The sequence below is a fragment of the Piliocolobus tephrosceles genome, chromosome 13 (assembly GCF_002776525.5).
Source record: "Piliocolobus tephrosceles isolate RC106 chromosome 13, ASM277652v3, whole genome shotgun sequence".
Lineage (NCBI taxonomy): Eukaryota > Metazoa > Chordata > Mammalia > Primates > Cercopithecidae > Piliocolobus > Piliocolobus tephrosceles.
The window spans coordinates 68314233-68331152 of NC_045446.1; positions in this window are offsets into that span (position 1 = coordinate 68314233).

A 16920-nucleotide genomic window follows, 5' to 3' on the forward strand; every position below is an offset into this window, starting at 1 on the left:
CTGGTAGGGAGACCAGTCCTCTGAAGCCAGATGGCCTTAGATTCAAACCCCACCGGTGTAATTTATTCAGAAATCTGCAGGCCAGGCCAGCAGGCCAGGCCAGCAGCCTGGGCGACAGAACGAGACTCTGTCGCTTAAAATTTGTTCACCCTCTGACCTTAAGAAATGTGTCAGTCAGGATTCTACCTGAGAAAAATAATTGGTACTATATATGTATATATTTACTTATTTATTGCAAGGAATGGGCTTTTGTGCTCATTGGGGCTGGCTTGGCAAGTTAAAAATCTGCAAGGCAGGCCAGCAGGCTGGACACTCAGGCAGGAGTGGAAGCAGCAATCCACAGTAAGTTTCTTCCCCAAGGAAGACTTCAGTTGGCTTTTTAGGCCTTTACACTGATTGGATGAGGCACACCAAGATTACTGAAGATAGTCTCTTTTATTCAAAAGTCAACTGACTGTACATGTTAACCACATCTACAAAATACCTTCATAGCAACACCTAGATTCGTGTTTGATTAATGAAGTGGGTACTATATCCTAGCCATGTAGGCACATAAAACTAAACTTCACGGCCAGGCTTGGTGGCTCACACCTATAATCCCAGCACTTTTGGAGGCCAAGACAGGTGGATTGCTTGAGTCCAGGAGTCGGAGACCAGTCTGAGCAACATGGTGAAACCCTGTCACTACAAAACATTTTAAAAACTAGCCAGGTGCAGTGGTGGGAGCCTGTAATCCCAGCTACCCAGGAAGCTTTAGCCCTGGCTCTTGAGTTGCAGTGAGCCAAGATCGCGCCACTGCACTCCAGCCTGTGTGACAGAGTGAGACCCTATCTCAAAAACAAACAATCAAAAAACTAAACTAAACTAACCTTCACTTAATTTCTTCAAGTTTGTTTCCTCAGCTATAAAATCAAGATACTGATCCTTACCTCCTATATGAAAATGCACATAAGGTAGCAGAACTTTCCATGAAGCAGAGCAACGGGGCTTAATAGGTCTTAGTTCTCAGTCTGTAGGAATCAGTGGGGAGGCCTTTGCAACACTTTGGAAGAGCAGGGTTTCGTTTGAATAAGAATGTATTTTTCCAACCTAGATACTTTGTAATATACGCACATGGGGGGTGGGGAAACAGTTCAAACTGGCAGTCAATGAAGAGTTAGTCTGTGTTACTCTAGGTCTTTCTCTCAAAAGTAATCATTGCTGATAGTTTCTGATTATTTTTCCAGAATTTTGTTCTATATGCATGCATGCTCAATGCCTAATCACACTCAGCCTTTTGTCCCCTTGCACCTTGCTTTTTAAATTTTAATGGTATGTCTTGGAGAATGTTCCATGTCAGCATGTACAAATCTACTTATTTTAAAAAATGGCTGCAAAGGGCTGGGCATGGTGGCTCACGCCTGTAATCCTGGCACTTTGGGAGGCCAAGGCAGGCAGATTGCCTGAGCTCAGGAGTTCGAGACCAGTCTGGGCAGCACAGTGCAATCCCATCTCTACTAAAATACAAAAAAAAAATTAGCCAGGTGTGGCGGCATGTGTCTGTAGTCCCACTCACTTGGGAGGCTGAGGCAGGAGAATTGCTTGAACCCAGGAGGTGGAGGTTGCAGTGAGCTGAGATTGCACCACTGCACTCCAGCCTGGGCGACAGAGCAAGACTCTGTCTCTTAGAGTAAAAAAAATGGCTGCAAAGTATTCCATTGTGTCATTAAATACTAATTTACTTATTTAATAAGTTTTCAGCTGATGGTAATTTAGGTTAGTAACTTTTTTGCTATTATAAATAATACAAGGGTAAACATCTTTGTACATACGTACATGTTTGCATAATGTGTAAGAAGAGATAAATTTCTAGAACTGGAAGTACTGCATTAAAGGGTCTGCACATTTAAAATGTCAATATATAGTGCCAATTAATCTTTCAAAGAGATTGCATTAGTTTATATCCAACCAATAGTATACGAGAGTGCTGTTTCCCCATGCCCTTATCAACACTGCCACCTTGGATTTAAACCTACTTGTTTTCCTTTAAAATACCAAAATGGGCATTTGAAAAAAATAAACATGATTTTTTCCTTGGCAAGAGCTGTATTTTGTTTGAGTCTGATCTTTCTGATGGCAGAGCTAGGCCTTGTGCCCTGTCCTGTGGTCCCAACTCTGAGGAGTTGGGGCAGATGACCTCTCCACAGGACTCAATCAGAATAGCTCCAGGTCACCAGCCAAAAGGGTAGGCCAGACCCGGGCCTGTGCCCAGCAGATGATGGAAATGCAAACAAGTCAAGTTCTATAATAGAACACAGAGCCATTGCCGGGAAGCCACAAATTGCTGACTTGCTCCTGCAAACAATCAATATTCAGAAGCGTGGTCCAGGAATGCTAACGATGCATCCTGCACAAAGGGCTGAGTGGGGGAGGATGTGCTTTTAGAAAAGAACCCAGCACCAGAAGCCCTGGCGCTGCTTCTTAGAGAGCCACCAAGAAGGCCCTTGGTCCCATCCCCACGCCCTCTGATGATCCCAGAACCCTAGGCTGTCGGAGCCGGAGTAGATCTGGAAAATCATCCTGCCCTGAGAGAGTCAAGAATCAAGGGAGTTCCAAGAAGCAAATGCTCACTTCGGTGAGATAGTGCAGGGCAGTGGTTAGTGTCTACACGTGGGCTCAAATCCTAACTCGGTCCCTTACCAGCTCTCTGACCTTGGACACATTGCTTCACCACTCTCAGCCTCAGTTTTCTCATCTATAGAATGAAGATAATAACACCTATCTCAGAAGGTCATTGTGAAGATTCAACTGAATAATTATGTTTGTAAATAATTTAGCATGGCAACTGGCTTTTTGTAAGGTTGTAATTATTAATATTAATTTTTTTTTTTTGAGACAGAGTCTCCCTCTGTCACCCATGTTGGAGTGCAGTGGCACTATCTAGGCTTGAATCCTCCTGGGTTTAAGTGATTCTCCAGTCTCAACCTTCCAAGTAGCTGGGACTACATGTGTGCACTAGCATGCCCAGCAAATTTTTTGTGTTTTTAGTAGAGATGAGGTTTCGCCACGTTGACCAGGCTGGTCTCGAACTCCTGAGCTCAAGTGATCTGCCGACCTTGGCCTCTCAAAGTACTAAGATTACAGGTGTGAGCGACCACGCCTGGCCTATATTGTTATTAATAAACAATAGGATATCAGGAGTGGGGACTAAGGAGAGGCCATCTGCACTAGACCTTGAAGAATTTGGAAGATTTGGTAATTAGAATGATTAAAGGGATGAAGTTCCTGTGCAAAGGTTCTCTTCTGGTGTCTCTCCTGGCCTAACCAGGAGGCATGCTGGGGTCTCAGCAGTAGACCACTGCAGAGGAGGGTGAGTATAGGTAGGGGATAATTCCACTGCAGAACATGTCAGTCCTTGCTTAAATGGCATCTACAATGACATCTGGGGTCCAAATTCATCTCCATTATCCTCCTGTCTCAGCCTCCCAAAGTTCTGGGATTACAGGTGTGAGCCACTATGCCCAGCCTCCATCCACATTTGAATGCAAGCTCCATCAGGGCAGACCTCTTTACTGTTCAAATTCTGCATGATGATGAAGGGCACATGCCTGCGTGGGTTTGCTCCACTCTATTCCACCTCGGCTGCCTCCCTCCTTCAGCAAGGCCTGGCATCCCTACTCTGGGGTGTTACTTAGAGGCAGGGTATGGCTCCAATTTAGCACCGTTATCCCCAGGGCCAGATAGACAGTGATGGGATTGAATCAATATAACATACAAAACTCTTCATAATCTGGGTTCAGTACTTTTTTTGTTTTTGTTTTTGTTTTGTTTTTTTTGAGGCGGAGTCTTGCTCTGTCGCCCGGACTGGAGTGCAGTGGCCGGATCTCAGCTCACTGCAAGCTCTGCCTCCCGGGTTTACGCCATTCTCCTGCCTCAGCCTCCCGAGTAGCTGAGACTACAGGCGCCCGCCCACCACCTCGCCCAGCTAGTTTTTGTATTTTTAGTAGAGACGGGGTTTCACCGTGTTAGCCAGGATGGTCTCGATCTCCTGACCTCGTGATCCACCCGTCTCGGCCTCCCAAAGTGCTGGGATTACAGGCTTGAGCCACCGCGCCCGGCCGAGTACTTTTTTTTAGCCATTCTCTTAGTCTAGACTCCAGCTCGTCTCTAGCACAGACTAACTACATAGAATAATCGTAATATTGGGCTGGGTGTGGTAGCTCATGCCTGTAATCTTAGCACTTTGGGAGGCCGAGGTGGGCGGATCACTTGAGGCCAGAAGCTCAAGACCAACCTGGCCAATGTGGTGAAACCCCATCTCTACTAAAATTACAAAAATTAGCCAGGTGTGGTGGCGCATGCCTATAGTCCCAGCTACTTGGAAGGCTGAGGCAGGAGAATAGCTCGAACCCAGGAGGTGGAGGTTGCAGTGAGCCAAGATCGCACCACTGCACTCCAGCCTGGGCAACAGAGTAAGACTCTCTCTCAAAAAACGAAAACAAAACAAACAAAAGAATCATGGTAATATTGATCATCATCATTCACTGAGTGTGTGCCCATCATTGTTCTAGCACTTTACATGCATTAATTCACTGAATCCTCACAGAACCCTATGAGTTAAGTATTATTATTATCTTCATTGGTCTGGTGAGAAAATTGACCCAGAAAGGTGAAACAACTTCCTGATAGAGCAAGGACTTGAAGCCAGGTGGTCTGCCTGGACCCTGAACCATTCCCAGCCACTCCTCTCTGCTGCCTCTGTTGCAGAGTGGCTTTGCTCTTTCAAGTCGCTGAGCCTCTGCTCTGCTGCAATGCCTTTCCTCAACTTCTGACTCTAGCAAACTCTACTTGCCCTTTGAAACCCAGTCCAGATACTGCATCCCTGACCCCACCTGCTTCTCCAACCAGGGGAAGGAGGTTGTCCCTGTCTCCACTTTGTTCCCCTTACAAGTTGCTCCCAGTCCTGGACGGGGAGGTCATCTGAAACAGGACCCTGACTCACGGCTCAGTATCCCCAGCCCTCAGCACAGTGCTTTGTCTGTGGAATCTTTTATTCGTGTTTTCAACAAACATGAATGAGTTGAATGAGTAATTGACTCCACTGCTTCACACACAAGGAAACAAATCCAGAGAGGCAGAGGGACCTGTCCACATCACAGCCAGTGAGAGAAAGAGCTGAGGCCAGACTTCTGGGCTCCTGACACCCAGCCCTGCTCTCTCTCACATCATCCCAACTGTGTGTGGAACGTTTGGAAAAGGCTTCATGCATCTTTGAGCCTTTCTTAATTCTTTCTTACATTTATTTCATCCCAAAGAGGACTTCTTTGAGAGTGCTGGTGGGAGAGTGAATTTTGGCTCATCTTGTCTGAAGTCATGAGGCAACAGGGAAAAACAGACAAACAATCCTGAGATGTGTTTTACCCGGTCCTCAAAACAGCAGAACAAAACACTCCACACTCAAGCTGGGGCTGCTAGCCAGCAGGGCACTGAGTGAAGCTGGACAGAATTCACCAAGTGGGTCCTCCTCCCTTTTGCTTAAAATGGTGGAGCCTTTGGAGAGGAAGTGTTTTCTGGTTTGTCTGAATTTTCTTTTTTTTTTTTTCTTTTCTTTTTCTTTCTTTTCTTTTCTTTTCTTTTTTTTTTTTTTGAGACAGAGTTCCACTCTGCTCCCCAGGCTAGAGTGCAGTGGTGCAGTCTCAGCTCACTGCAACCTCCATCTCCTGGGTTCAAGCTATTCTCCTGCCTCAGCCTCCCGAGTAGCTGGGATTACAGGCGTGCACCACCACACCTGGCTAATTTTCGTATTTTTAGTAGAGATGGGGTTTTACTATGTTGGCCAGGCTGGTCTCGAACTCCTGACCTCAGGTGATCCACCTGCATTGGCCTTCCAAAGTGCTGGGATTACAGGCTTGAGCCACTGTGCCTGGCCCTTTTTTTTTCTTTTTCTTTCTTTTTGACAGGGACTCGCTCTATCACCCAGGCTGGAGTGCAGTGGCACAATCACGGCTCATTCCCACCTCAGCCTCCTGGGCCCAAACTATCCTCCCACCTCACCTGTGTAGCTGGGACCACAGGTGTGCACCACCATGCTTGGATAATTTTTAAATTTTTTGTAGAGATGAGTTCTCCCTCTGTCACCTAGGCTGATCTCAAACTCCTAAGGTCAAGGGATCCTCCTGCCTCTACCTCCCAAAATGCTGAGATTACAGGTGTGAGCCACCACAGCTGGCCAGGGATGATTACTTGTTCATAACGTCCTTTGTAGCTGGAATGACCTTCCTTACCTTGTCTGCCTAGGAAACTTTTACTTATCCATCATAAGGGTGTTCTCCTTGGGCAAGGTATCTCTGACCATCCCGTTTCCCCTCAGTGTGGTCCCTGGTTCTCTCAGCTCTCTCACCCGTTTTACCTTTGCCCCTCTAACACAACCTGGTCTATGTTGAAATTGTTTACTTGCCCATCTTCCCTAGTAGGTGATGCCACCTAAGAGGATAGGCTCAGGCCCCCAGGGCCAAACAGTGCCTTCCCCATGGAGACTCAGGAACTGGCTTCTACATCCCTAGATCAGGAACACTAGGAGGTTGGGAGAAGAGGAATTTTGCAGGGCTGGGGGCTGCACAGCTCCTGGGAGCACCAGTCGTATCGTATGCTATTATTTTGTTTGAATGGAGCCCCTGGAGCTGTGCAACTTGGTAGCTCTGGGCCTCTGCATGAGACAGACTTGGTTTCGAATATTAGCTCTGCCACATTCTGGCCTTCACTCCTTGGACCATTTAATCCATTTAGGCCTCAGTATCTTCAGTTGTCAATGACTGTTATGATTGTGACCTCTCAGATTGTTGTCAAGATTATATGAGATGATACACACAACGAACCTGATGGTGCCTGGCCAGTGGTAGTTGTAACCCAGCACCGGATTTTTAACGGCAAGATTCATACCAGGGCTAAGCATCAGACTATGGGGTTGCCTTAGAGTAAGAGGCAGAAAGGTAATGGGAAGAGGCAGAAAGAGCAGTGCTCTAGGAGCCAAGAATCCTGGATACAAGGGCTATGTGTGTGTGTGTGTGTGTGCACGTGTGTGTGTGTTTTCTCTGCCCCACCATCGTGGTCCGTCTTCTCCTCTGTCCCAGGCCCATCCTGGTTTTGTACTCCATACTCAGCTGGAGAAATTTGAGGCAGAGGAGCAGCCAGGAATCCATCTAGGGTGGCCAGGCCTACCCGGGTGCTGGGAAGCGGGAGTGCCCTTGAGAAGTGGCACTGCTTTGGGCTGGAGCCGTGAGGCCTCCTCTGTGGTGGGGGTCATGGTTTGGAGCACGGGCTATGGAGCCAACAGCCTGGGTGCAAAATCCCCTGTAGCCCCTTCCTCACTGTTCTACCTCTCTGTGCCTCAGCTTCCTCATTGGATTAGTTTGCTAGGGCTGCTGTAACAAAGTGCCGCAGCCTGGGTGGCTCAAACAGCAGAAATCGATTTCACATAGTTCTGGAGGCTAGGAGTGTGAGATCAAGGTGTTGGCAGGATTGGTGTCTAGTGAGGGCCTCTCTCCTTGGCTTGCAGATGGCTGGCTTTGTGGTTCTATTTTTGCTATTGGTGAAATAAGGGACAGTGAGCTCAGAAGGAAGTAAACTTCTGGGGTCTAAGTAGCCTAGGGGAAACAGTGAACACGCCTGCAGTGACACTGCCCAGCTGGCCAATACTGGACTGCGTTTCATCCCAGACAATTTCAAGACACAAGTTTGTTTTATGTTCTATTAATACCGCATAAGAATAAATGCTATAAATTGTAATTGTAAGACACCATCAATTGTTAAGTCTCACCCTGATCTCAGAGATGCTGAAATTTGAAAAAAAATATGTGTTGTGTCTTAGAATTGATGAAAGACAGTAGATCCTGTTTCTTAGTTTTTGGCAGTGAGGATCCACTGAGGTGGAGGGGTGGGCAGGCCATGTGCCTGGGGCCTCAGATGCTGGCTGCTATCCAGTATCAGCGTCCACACAGGGAAGTGGAATGGTGAAGCATCATCCCAATCGAGGCTCCTCACTTGGAAAACTGGCTAAATCCATGGCTGGGAAACAGATCCCAAAAGCTGCATAGGCCCCACTTGAGCTTTTTCGTGGGCCTTGTAAAATGAGCCCATCACTTGGGCATCTGACAGACCTGGGTTCTTGCTCTAAAGCTGCTACTCACCAACCAGAAAGTTGAAAGAAGAAAGGCTCCAAAGTGCAAAGAGGGGCCAGGCATGGTGGCTTATGCCCGTAATCCCTCCAAGGTGGGTGGATCACTGGAGCTCAGGAGTTCAAGACTAGCCTGGGCAATATGGTGAAACCTCATCTCTACAAAAAAAAAAAAAAAAAAAAAAAAAAAAGAAGGAGAAGGAGAAAATTAGCCAGACGTGGTGGCAAGTCTCAGCTACTCTGGAGACTGAGGCAGGAGGATCACTTGAGCCTAGGAGGTCAAGGCTGCAGTGAGCCATGATCATGATGCCACTGCACTCCAGCCTAGGTGACAGAATGAGACCCTGTCTCAATAAGTAGATAAAAGTGCAAAGAGGGCTTTGCCAAATGTTGCATGCACAAGATGGTGTGTGTGAGAGAGAGGGCTTGGAGTCAGGGGTCCCAGGGTTCGGTTTTGGCTTTTCCCTCCCTGGCTGTGGACTGGGCCATGTCCCTCTGCCTCTCTGGACCTGTTTCCTCTTGGGTAAAGCAGTGGAGTTCCGTTACTCATCCAACAAATGTGAACTGGGGGCCTCCCCTTCCAGGTGGTATGCTGAGGGCTGGGGGTATACAGGGTGAGATGTAGCCCCCGCTCAGGAGAGCTCTGTTCAGTGTGGAGAGCAAGGAGTGAAGAGAGCAGAGAGCAGGCAGCCAGGCATTTTCCGTGCTGTGTCTCCTTTAATCCTCATCATCACCATATGTGATGGGTAACACAGGCATTTTTATTCCAGGTTCAGAGATGCAGTCAGGGAGACTGAGCAAGATGGTGCTGCTTACCAAGGCAGGGCCAGGGTTTGGACCTGCTCTGCCTAACCCAAAGCCAGTTCTCTTTCCTCTTCACCTTGGATGGTCAGTCAGAAGTTTCCTTCTAGCACTTTTATGCCAAAAATTAGCCTGTGAATGTCACATTCTGACCGGCTTCTACAACATCCCCCTCGCTTAGCAACCAAGTAAGGAAGAGCCTCTCTCTGCTCAGGAATGGTGGGGCCAGGGGTGGGGGTGCAGGGTAGCTCAGCTTGTCTAACCTGGCTTGTCTTCTAAGGAGGTGGGGAGCACCATGTTTTAGGGGAGTGAGCCTCCCCCTCACAAAAGCTTTCCATCTACCCTCATGGGCATGTCAGTGGTGTGACATGCCATCTGAGTGACTCCACTTTGCCTGGTCATTTTGTGCCCAGCAGCTCTTAATACAGTCCAGCAGTTCACACTGGAAAATACAGAAATCGAGGGACTGCTCCATCAGTGAGCGTTATGTTCACAGGTTCGTGTCACAGGATGACGGGGTGGGAGAAGATGCTGGGGACCAGTCCTTAGTCTGAAGCCTCCATGGCAGCCCCATCAAGGGATTTTTTGGTCTCTGTTTGCATATCTCCCTGGATAGGAGGATGATGCTTCCTTTCAGCTCTGGCTAGAAGAGACTTCTAGCTGGTAGGGCCCAACAAGACCTTGCGCATTTTGCTGAGGAAGCTCTCAGGCCAAGGACAGTGAAGTGATGTTCTCAGGGTCGCCTGGTGCGACGGTGGAAAGCCTGGGTCAGAGTCTTGGCACTGGGAAGCCTGGTTCTGTCCTTGACCTCACAGTTGAGTGGAAATAATCCCAAGGGAGGATTCAGGCTGGGTTCTTGCCTCAACCAGGTCATTTAACTTGAATTAAATGATACTTAATTCAATTTAATATCAGCCAAGGCCTACCATGTGCCAGGCACTATACTTACACCTAATGTGACCACCTCCATGAACCCTAGTTTCCCATCTATGAAAAAAATACCTCCTGTGCATCTTCTCTCAGAGCCCTGTTATGAGGATGAAATGAAGAAAAGGAAGTAAAGTGCTCTGTAAACTGTAAAGAGCTGTGTCCATTGAGGCACTGTTGCTAAAGCTGGCCATCCTGTCTCCGTGGTCCACTCTGCCTGGAGCGGACTTCCCACTTAGCACTGACCACCATATTGGAATTTGTTTATCTGCTCGTCACCCCCACCAGAGTTCCCGGGGGAGGAATGTTCGGGGTTTGTATTTGATTTCCCAGAGCGTTGCCCTGGGCCTGAGACATGGCAGGTGCTTAACGGTATTTATGAATGTCTTGGTCCATTCGGGCTGCTATAACAAAATGCCATAAACTGGGTAGCAGAAATGTATTTCTCACAGTTGTGGAGGCTGGGAAGTGCAAGTCCAATATCAGGGACAGGCAGATTTGATGTCCGGTGAAACTTTGTTTCCTGCCTCATACACAGCTGTCAGTCTTCCCTGTGTCCTCATGGGGTAGAAAGGGAAAGGGAGCCCTCTGGAGTCCCTGTTTTTCTGAGACGGAGTTTCACTCTTGTTCCCCGGGCTAGAGTGCAATGGTGTGATCTTGGCTCACTCCAACCTCTGCCTCCCGGGTTCAAGCGATTATCCTGCCTCAGCCTTCTGAGTAGCTGGGATTACAGGTGTGCACCACCACACCTGGCTAATTTTGTATTTTTAGTAGAGATGGGGTTTCTCCATGTTGGTCAGGCTGGTCTGGAACTCCCAACCTCAGGTGATCCACCCAACTTGGCTTCCCTAAGAGCTGGGATTACAGGCGTGAGTGGGGTTTTTTTTTGAGATGGATTCTCACTCTGTTGCCCAGGCTGGAGTGCAATGGCACGATCTTGGCTCACTGCAACCTCCACCTCCCTGGTTCAAGTGATTCTCCTGCCTCAGCCTCCCAAGTAGTTGGGATTACAGGCATACGCCACCATGCTCAGCTAATTTTTTTTTTTTTTTTTGTATTTAGTACAGATAGGGTTTCACCATGTTAGGCTGGTCTCAAACTCCTGACCTCAGGTGATCCACCCACCTCGGCCTCCCAAAGTGCTGGGATTACAGGTGTGCACCACCGTGCCCAGCCCTGGGGTCTCTTTTGTAGGAACAAATCCCATTCATGAGGGTTGCACTCTCGCGACCTAACTACCTCTCAAATCCTATCCCTCCAAATATCATCACATTGGGGGTTAGGTTTCAATTCAGGGATATCATAGGGACACAAGCACTCAGTCTGTAAACAGAACATGTGATGATGAGCTCTGTTTCTCAGACCCAAGGAGATGCCAACCTGTGGGCACTGGAAGACCCCAGGGTGAAGGGCTAGGGAGAGGGCAGGTGGGAAGGGTGACCACTGTGGATGGACAGGGTGTGGGTCATTGGAGAGAAGAGGGTGGTGAAGGGGCTACGTTGTCTCAGGTATATACCCTGGGGTTTGTGTTCTCGCGCCAGGAAAATTTAGGACACAGGCACACACGAGGAGTTTAGGAGCAGAGTTTTAATAAGCAGAAGAGAAGAGAAAGAGAAACAGCTCTTTCTATGTAGAGAGAGGGATCTCTGAGTGGAAAAGACTGGCTGTTGGTGGATACACCAGACTTTATAGTCCAGCTGGAGGAGGCGGTGTCTGATTTATGTAGGGCTCACAGATTGTTTTGATCAGGTGTGGCGAGGAAGGCTGGTTGCCCTACCCTAATCTTATGAAGCAAATGAACTCTCCTTGGCCGGTGCCATCTTGTCTGCTCCTTACCATACACGTGACTGGCAGAGAAGGGATGATGAAGCTGCTGCCTTGAACGTGTTTAGTCCCTAGTTCCTGCCCACATTGAGCTGTGCAAGCTCCCAGCTTGTTTGTCTATGTCTGCAGCATGATTTTACAGGCTGCTGTTTGGTAGAAAATGATTTTGGGCTGCTTTTCATTACAAAGAAAAGCCTTACCAAGGACTCCCATACCCTTACTATCTGCCTGATTTCTTTTTAACTCCTATATCAGTGGGGCACTCCAAGCAGCGGGAGTGACTTTGTTATCCCAGCTTGGAGCTCTAGTGTTTGGCTCTCACGTAAATAGAAATTAACACCGACTGGGCATGGTGGCTCACGCCTGTAATACCAGCACTTTGGGAGGCCAAGGCGGATGGATCACCTGAAGTCAGGAGTTTGAGACCAGCCTGGCTAACATGATAAAACCCTGTCTCTACTAAAAATATAAAAATTAGCCAGGCATGATGGCACGCGACTGTAGTCCCAACTACTCTGGAGGCTGAGGCAGGAGAATCGCCTGAACCCTGGAGGTGGAGGTTGCAATGAGTTGAGATCATACCACTACAGTCCAGCCGGGCGACAGAGCAAGACTCCGTCTCAAAAAAAAAAAAAAAAAAAGAAAAAAAAAATTAACACCAGGCCAAAACAGAAGTTTTACTCAGGCAAAGTTTCATAGGCTTGCAGCTGGAGCAATGCACGGGAGCATTGTATGGGAAAGGGATCCTGGTGCTAGCTCCTGCAAGGACTTGGCTCTTGTCATTTTAAGGAAGCTGAGGCAAGAAAAAAAGGAGTGGCATGTAGGCATGTAGAGATGGGGAACTTTTAGCACCTGCGCAGTTTGACCATGTGTTTCTCATGCATATGTCTCATTAGTGCGTTAAATCTCCAGCCCTGGGTGTGATTTTTATTATTACGGTATGATTATAATGAGGAAAACTTGGTGAAAGGTCAGTGCTGGAGTCCGTCTTGTCTTCAGCCAACTGCACCTGGTCTAGTTCTTATCAGGAGTGCCAGAGGCCTGCTTTTAGCAACCTTGGGAGACAGCACTCGAAGAGGTAAATGGTTAGTTTCTTATTTTTATGGTTACAAATTCAGCCTGGTGAGCTACCTTAGGAGAGGGGTCCCCCTTCGCTATGTGATGTGGGTCAGCTCGTTAAGGGATACAAGAAGGCAGCAGAGGGAATATGCCTGGACATGTGAGGCTCAGGGGGTCTTGGTGACCTAGTCTCTTGTCTTCTCTATACTGTCTTAGGTCAGGACATGGGGCGGTCATGGAGAGCTTGTCTCCGCTCAGGAATGGTGGGGCTGGGGTTTGGGGGCAGGGTGGCTCGGTTTGTCTAACCTGGCTTGTCTTCTAAGGAGGTGGTAAGCATCATGTTTCAGGGTAGTGAGCCTCCCCCTACAAAAGCTTTCCATCTACACTCGTGGGCATGTCAGTGGTGTGACATGCCATTTGAGTGACTCCACTTTGCTGGTCATTTTATGCCCAGCAGTGCTTATACAGTCCAGCAGTTCACACTGGAAAATACAGAAATCACAGGACCACTCCATCTGTAAGCATTATGTTCACAGGTTAGTGTCACAGAATGAAGGGGCAGGAGAAGATGCTAGGGGCCAGTCCCTAGTCTGGCACGACAGAGCCCCTGCCCTTACCAGCATGTGGATCGGCCAGAAAGATGGTGGGGGGCTGGAGCTGCTCATCCTAGCTGCTCTCCAGAGCCGCTTCTGTGTCTGTCTTCCAGGTTGGTGGTGACATCCCATTAGTGGCTTGAAACTGACAGTGGTGACAGTATTTATTTTATTTTATTTTATTTATTTATTTATTTATTTATTTTATTTTATTTTATTTTTTGAGACGGAGTCTCGCTCTGCCGCCCAGGCTGGAGTGCTGTGGCCGGATCTCAGCTCACTGCAAGCTCCACCTTCCGGGTTTACGCCATTCTCCTGCCTCAGCCTCCCGAGTTGCTGGGACTACAGGCGCCCGCCACCTTGCCCAGCTAATTTTTTGTATTTTTTTTTAGTAGAGACAGGGTTTCACCGTGTTAGCCAGGATGGTCTCGATCTCCTGACCTCGTGATCCGCCCGTCTTGGCCTCCCAAAGTGCTGGGATTACAGGCTTGAGCCACCGCGCCCGGCCTATTTATTTTTTGAGACGGAGTTTCACTCTTGTTGCAAGTGCAATGGCATGATCTCGGCTCACTGCAACCTCCGCCTCCTAGGTTCAGGTGATTCTCCTGCCTCAGCCTCCCAAGTAGCTGGGATTACAGGCATGCACCACCACACCTGGCTTTTTTTTTTTTTTTAAGTAGAGACAGGGTTACTCCATGTTGGTCAGGCTGGTCTTGAACTCCTGACCTCAGGTGATCCGCCCGCCTTGGCCTCCCAAAGTGCTGGAATTACAGGTGTGAGCCACTGCACCTGCCTGACGGTATTTATTGGAAACTGACGATGGTGATGATATTTAGATGAAATTGGCCCATACTATAGATCAGGGCTTTGTTTACCAGTGCAGCACTAGCTATGAACAAGTGCGGTGTGGTGATGAAAGTCCTCACCAGGTATAGGATGGCACAGCCTGGGCCGGGACTGACTCTACTGGGTAGAGTTAAGTTACACAGTGTTGAAGGATGAGCTGTGAAGACAGAGTGGTAAAGGGAGGCCCAGACAAGTGTGGGATGGCAAGACCTATCCTGTGGTTCTGTGAAAGGAAACTGTGGATGTGAAGGCACTTGGCGACTTAATACAAGGTGTCAAGCGAAAGGGTGTCGAGTAAACAAATCCAACATAGGATGTATAAAGTGAACTGATTAGGGCTGGGGAGGGGTACCCATATCATAACACATTAACCTTTGCTCTTTAGCTGGCAGGATCCCTAGAGATTTCAAATGTGGCTCAACAAGGCCTTTGCCCAACTCTTTGGTAAAGGGGAACCCAGACTTTGGAGAGGGACTTGGCGTAAGGAAGTGAATGGGCTAGAACACTCTGGGGCTGCCAACTAACCTGGAAATGTTGACAAAGGTTGTGCCCTGTGTTTTGGTGGTGGCACGGTGGGAGTGGCAGGGAATCTGGCAGGAAACGGGACCAGGAAAACAAGTGGAGAGGGTCAGATAGAGCAGGCTGAGCGTGCACTTCTTCATGAGCGTCAGAGCCAGGCAGCCCCGCCTCAAAGCTTGTTTTGCTGTCCTTTGTGTCAGGTGGGGTCCTGTGTGCTATGAGTTGCTCAGTGAGCCCCCATTGGTCCCTGTGCCTCAGACTGGGGTGAGTGTGTCACCGGACTATTTCCACAGCTCGGTTGGTGCCACATTGTCCCGAAGGTTCTGAAGGAGACTGAGGTCACCAGGCCGTCTGGGCAGATGGAGCTGCCAGAGTCCCGTCCCTCCCTTTGATGGGCCTGTTATCAAGGTTGTTTTGCTCCCGGAGCTGATCACAGGCCTCCTTTCCCAGCCAGCCACCCACCCCCATCAGCCCAGAGCCCCCTGGGACACAGGCAGATGTAGGCGGTCAGTGTGGAGAGACTGCAATTCAGGAAAGGGATGGGCTGAAATTTCTTGGGCCAAGAAATTGGCCCAGGACTGACCTTGGCTAAGCCCCCACTGATGACAGACTGATTTTTTTATTTTTATTTTTAGACATTCTTGCTTTGTGGCCCAGGCTGGAGTGCAGTGGTGTGATCTCGATTCACTGCAATCTCTGCTTCCTGGGTTCAAGCAATTCTTGTGCCTCAGCCTCCCAAGTAGCTAGGATTACAGGCATGCACCACCATGCTTGGCCTATTTTTGTATTTTTAGTAGAGACAGGATTTCACTATGCTCATTAGGCTGGTCTCGAACTCCTGACCTCAGGTGATCCACCTACCGTGGCCTCCCAAAGTGCTAGGATTACAGGTTTGATCTGTAAACACCTGGGATTACAGGTGACTAGACCTAGCCTGATGATTTTGTTGTTGTTGTTGTTTTGTTTTTTTGAGATGGAGTCTCACTCTGTTGCCAGGCTGGAGGGCAGTGGTGCGATCTGGGCTCACCACAACCTCCGCCTTCCGGGTTCAAGCTATTCTCCTGTCTCAGCCTCCCAAGTAGCTGGGATTACAGGCGCCTGCCACCACGCCCGGCTAATTTTTGTATTTTTGGTAGAGATGGGGTTTCACTATGTTGGCTAGGATGGTTTTGATCTCTTGACCTCGTGATCCGCCCGCCTCGGCCTTCCGGTCAGACTGTTTTAAGAGTCATTTGTAAAAGGAAGCTAGAAATTTGGAGTGAATAAACGGGTGGTTACACAAATGCTGTGTGATTTAGGCTGCAGTTTACAAAACAGAGTGGCTGCGTCCTAGGCTGCACATTCTGAGGTGTGGGCAAGTGGGGACCTTGGCCACCCCTGCACTGGGAGCTCTGGCCCAAAGGCAGACCACGGTCATGAGGCTAGGCCCTTCTTAAGAGGGTGGAGGGCTTTTGGAGGTGCTAAGGGCATGAGGTCACGGAGTGGTGCCTGCTGCTGCCTTCAAGCACGCAGGGCCCCTGTTTGGTGGTGGTCCTCATGAAGTAGTCACACCAGTGGGTGCTTAGGGTTCCCTTAGGCACCCATTCTAATTGTCCCTCTACATGCATGGGACGACACCTAGGGCAGGAACTGAGAGCTGACAAGTGTTGTGTTCCCGGCGTTGCTCCTTCAGCTGGGATGGAGCCCTCGGCGGCATAAAAGGGTAAACTGAGTCCAGGTGAGATCGCCACAAGGTCTCACCCAGGACAGTGAGCGGCTCACAAGCAGCACATCCCTGCTCACAATTCGCACTCAGACTCACCCACCCACCGATGGTGCTGCCATCACTGCTGTGCATTCGTTCTCCGTCTTTCTCACATTTTTGCCAAGCAGAAGGCCGAGTTCACCTAACCTGGATGCGGGCAATGAGACTGCACTGCGTGCCCCCTCCCGCTGCTGGTGCAGCGGCGGTGTGAATGCACACCCGCCCTTGCTTGCCCTCCCTGCCTGGCTGCCAGCTCTGCTCCTGCTATTCCCTGTGCCCATGCCGTTCTCTTGCTTATTCTGTTAAGGCTGGCCTACCCTCAGAGGCCCACCTTGGCCATCCACAAGCCTCCTTCTGAGAAGTGAGCCCTTTCCCTGAGTTCCCACAGCACACTGTGTGAAGCTCTAAACTTTCTCCAGGCTGAACTTAGCTGAGCTTATTCGTGGCTGTTCCTG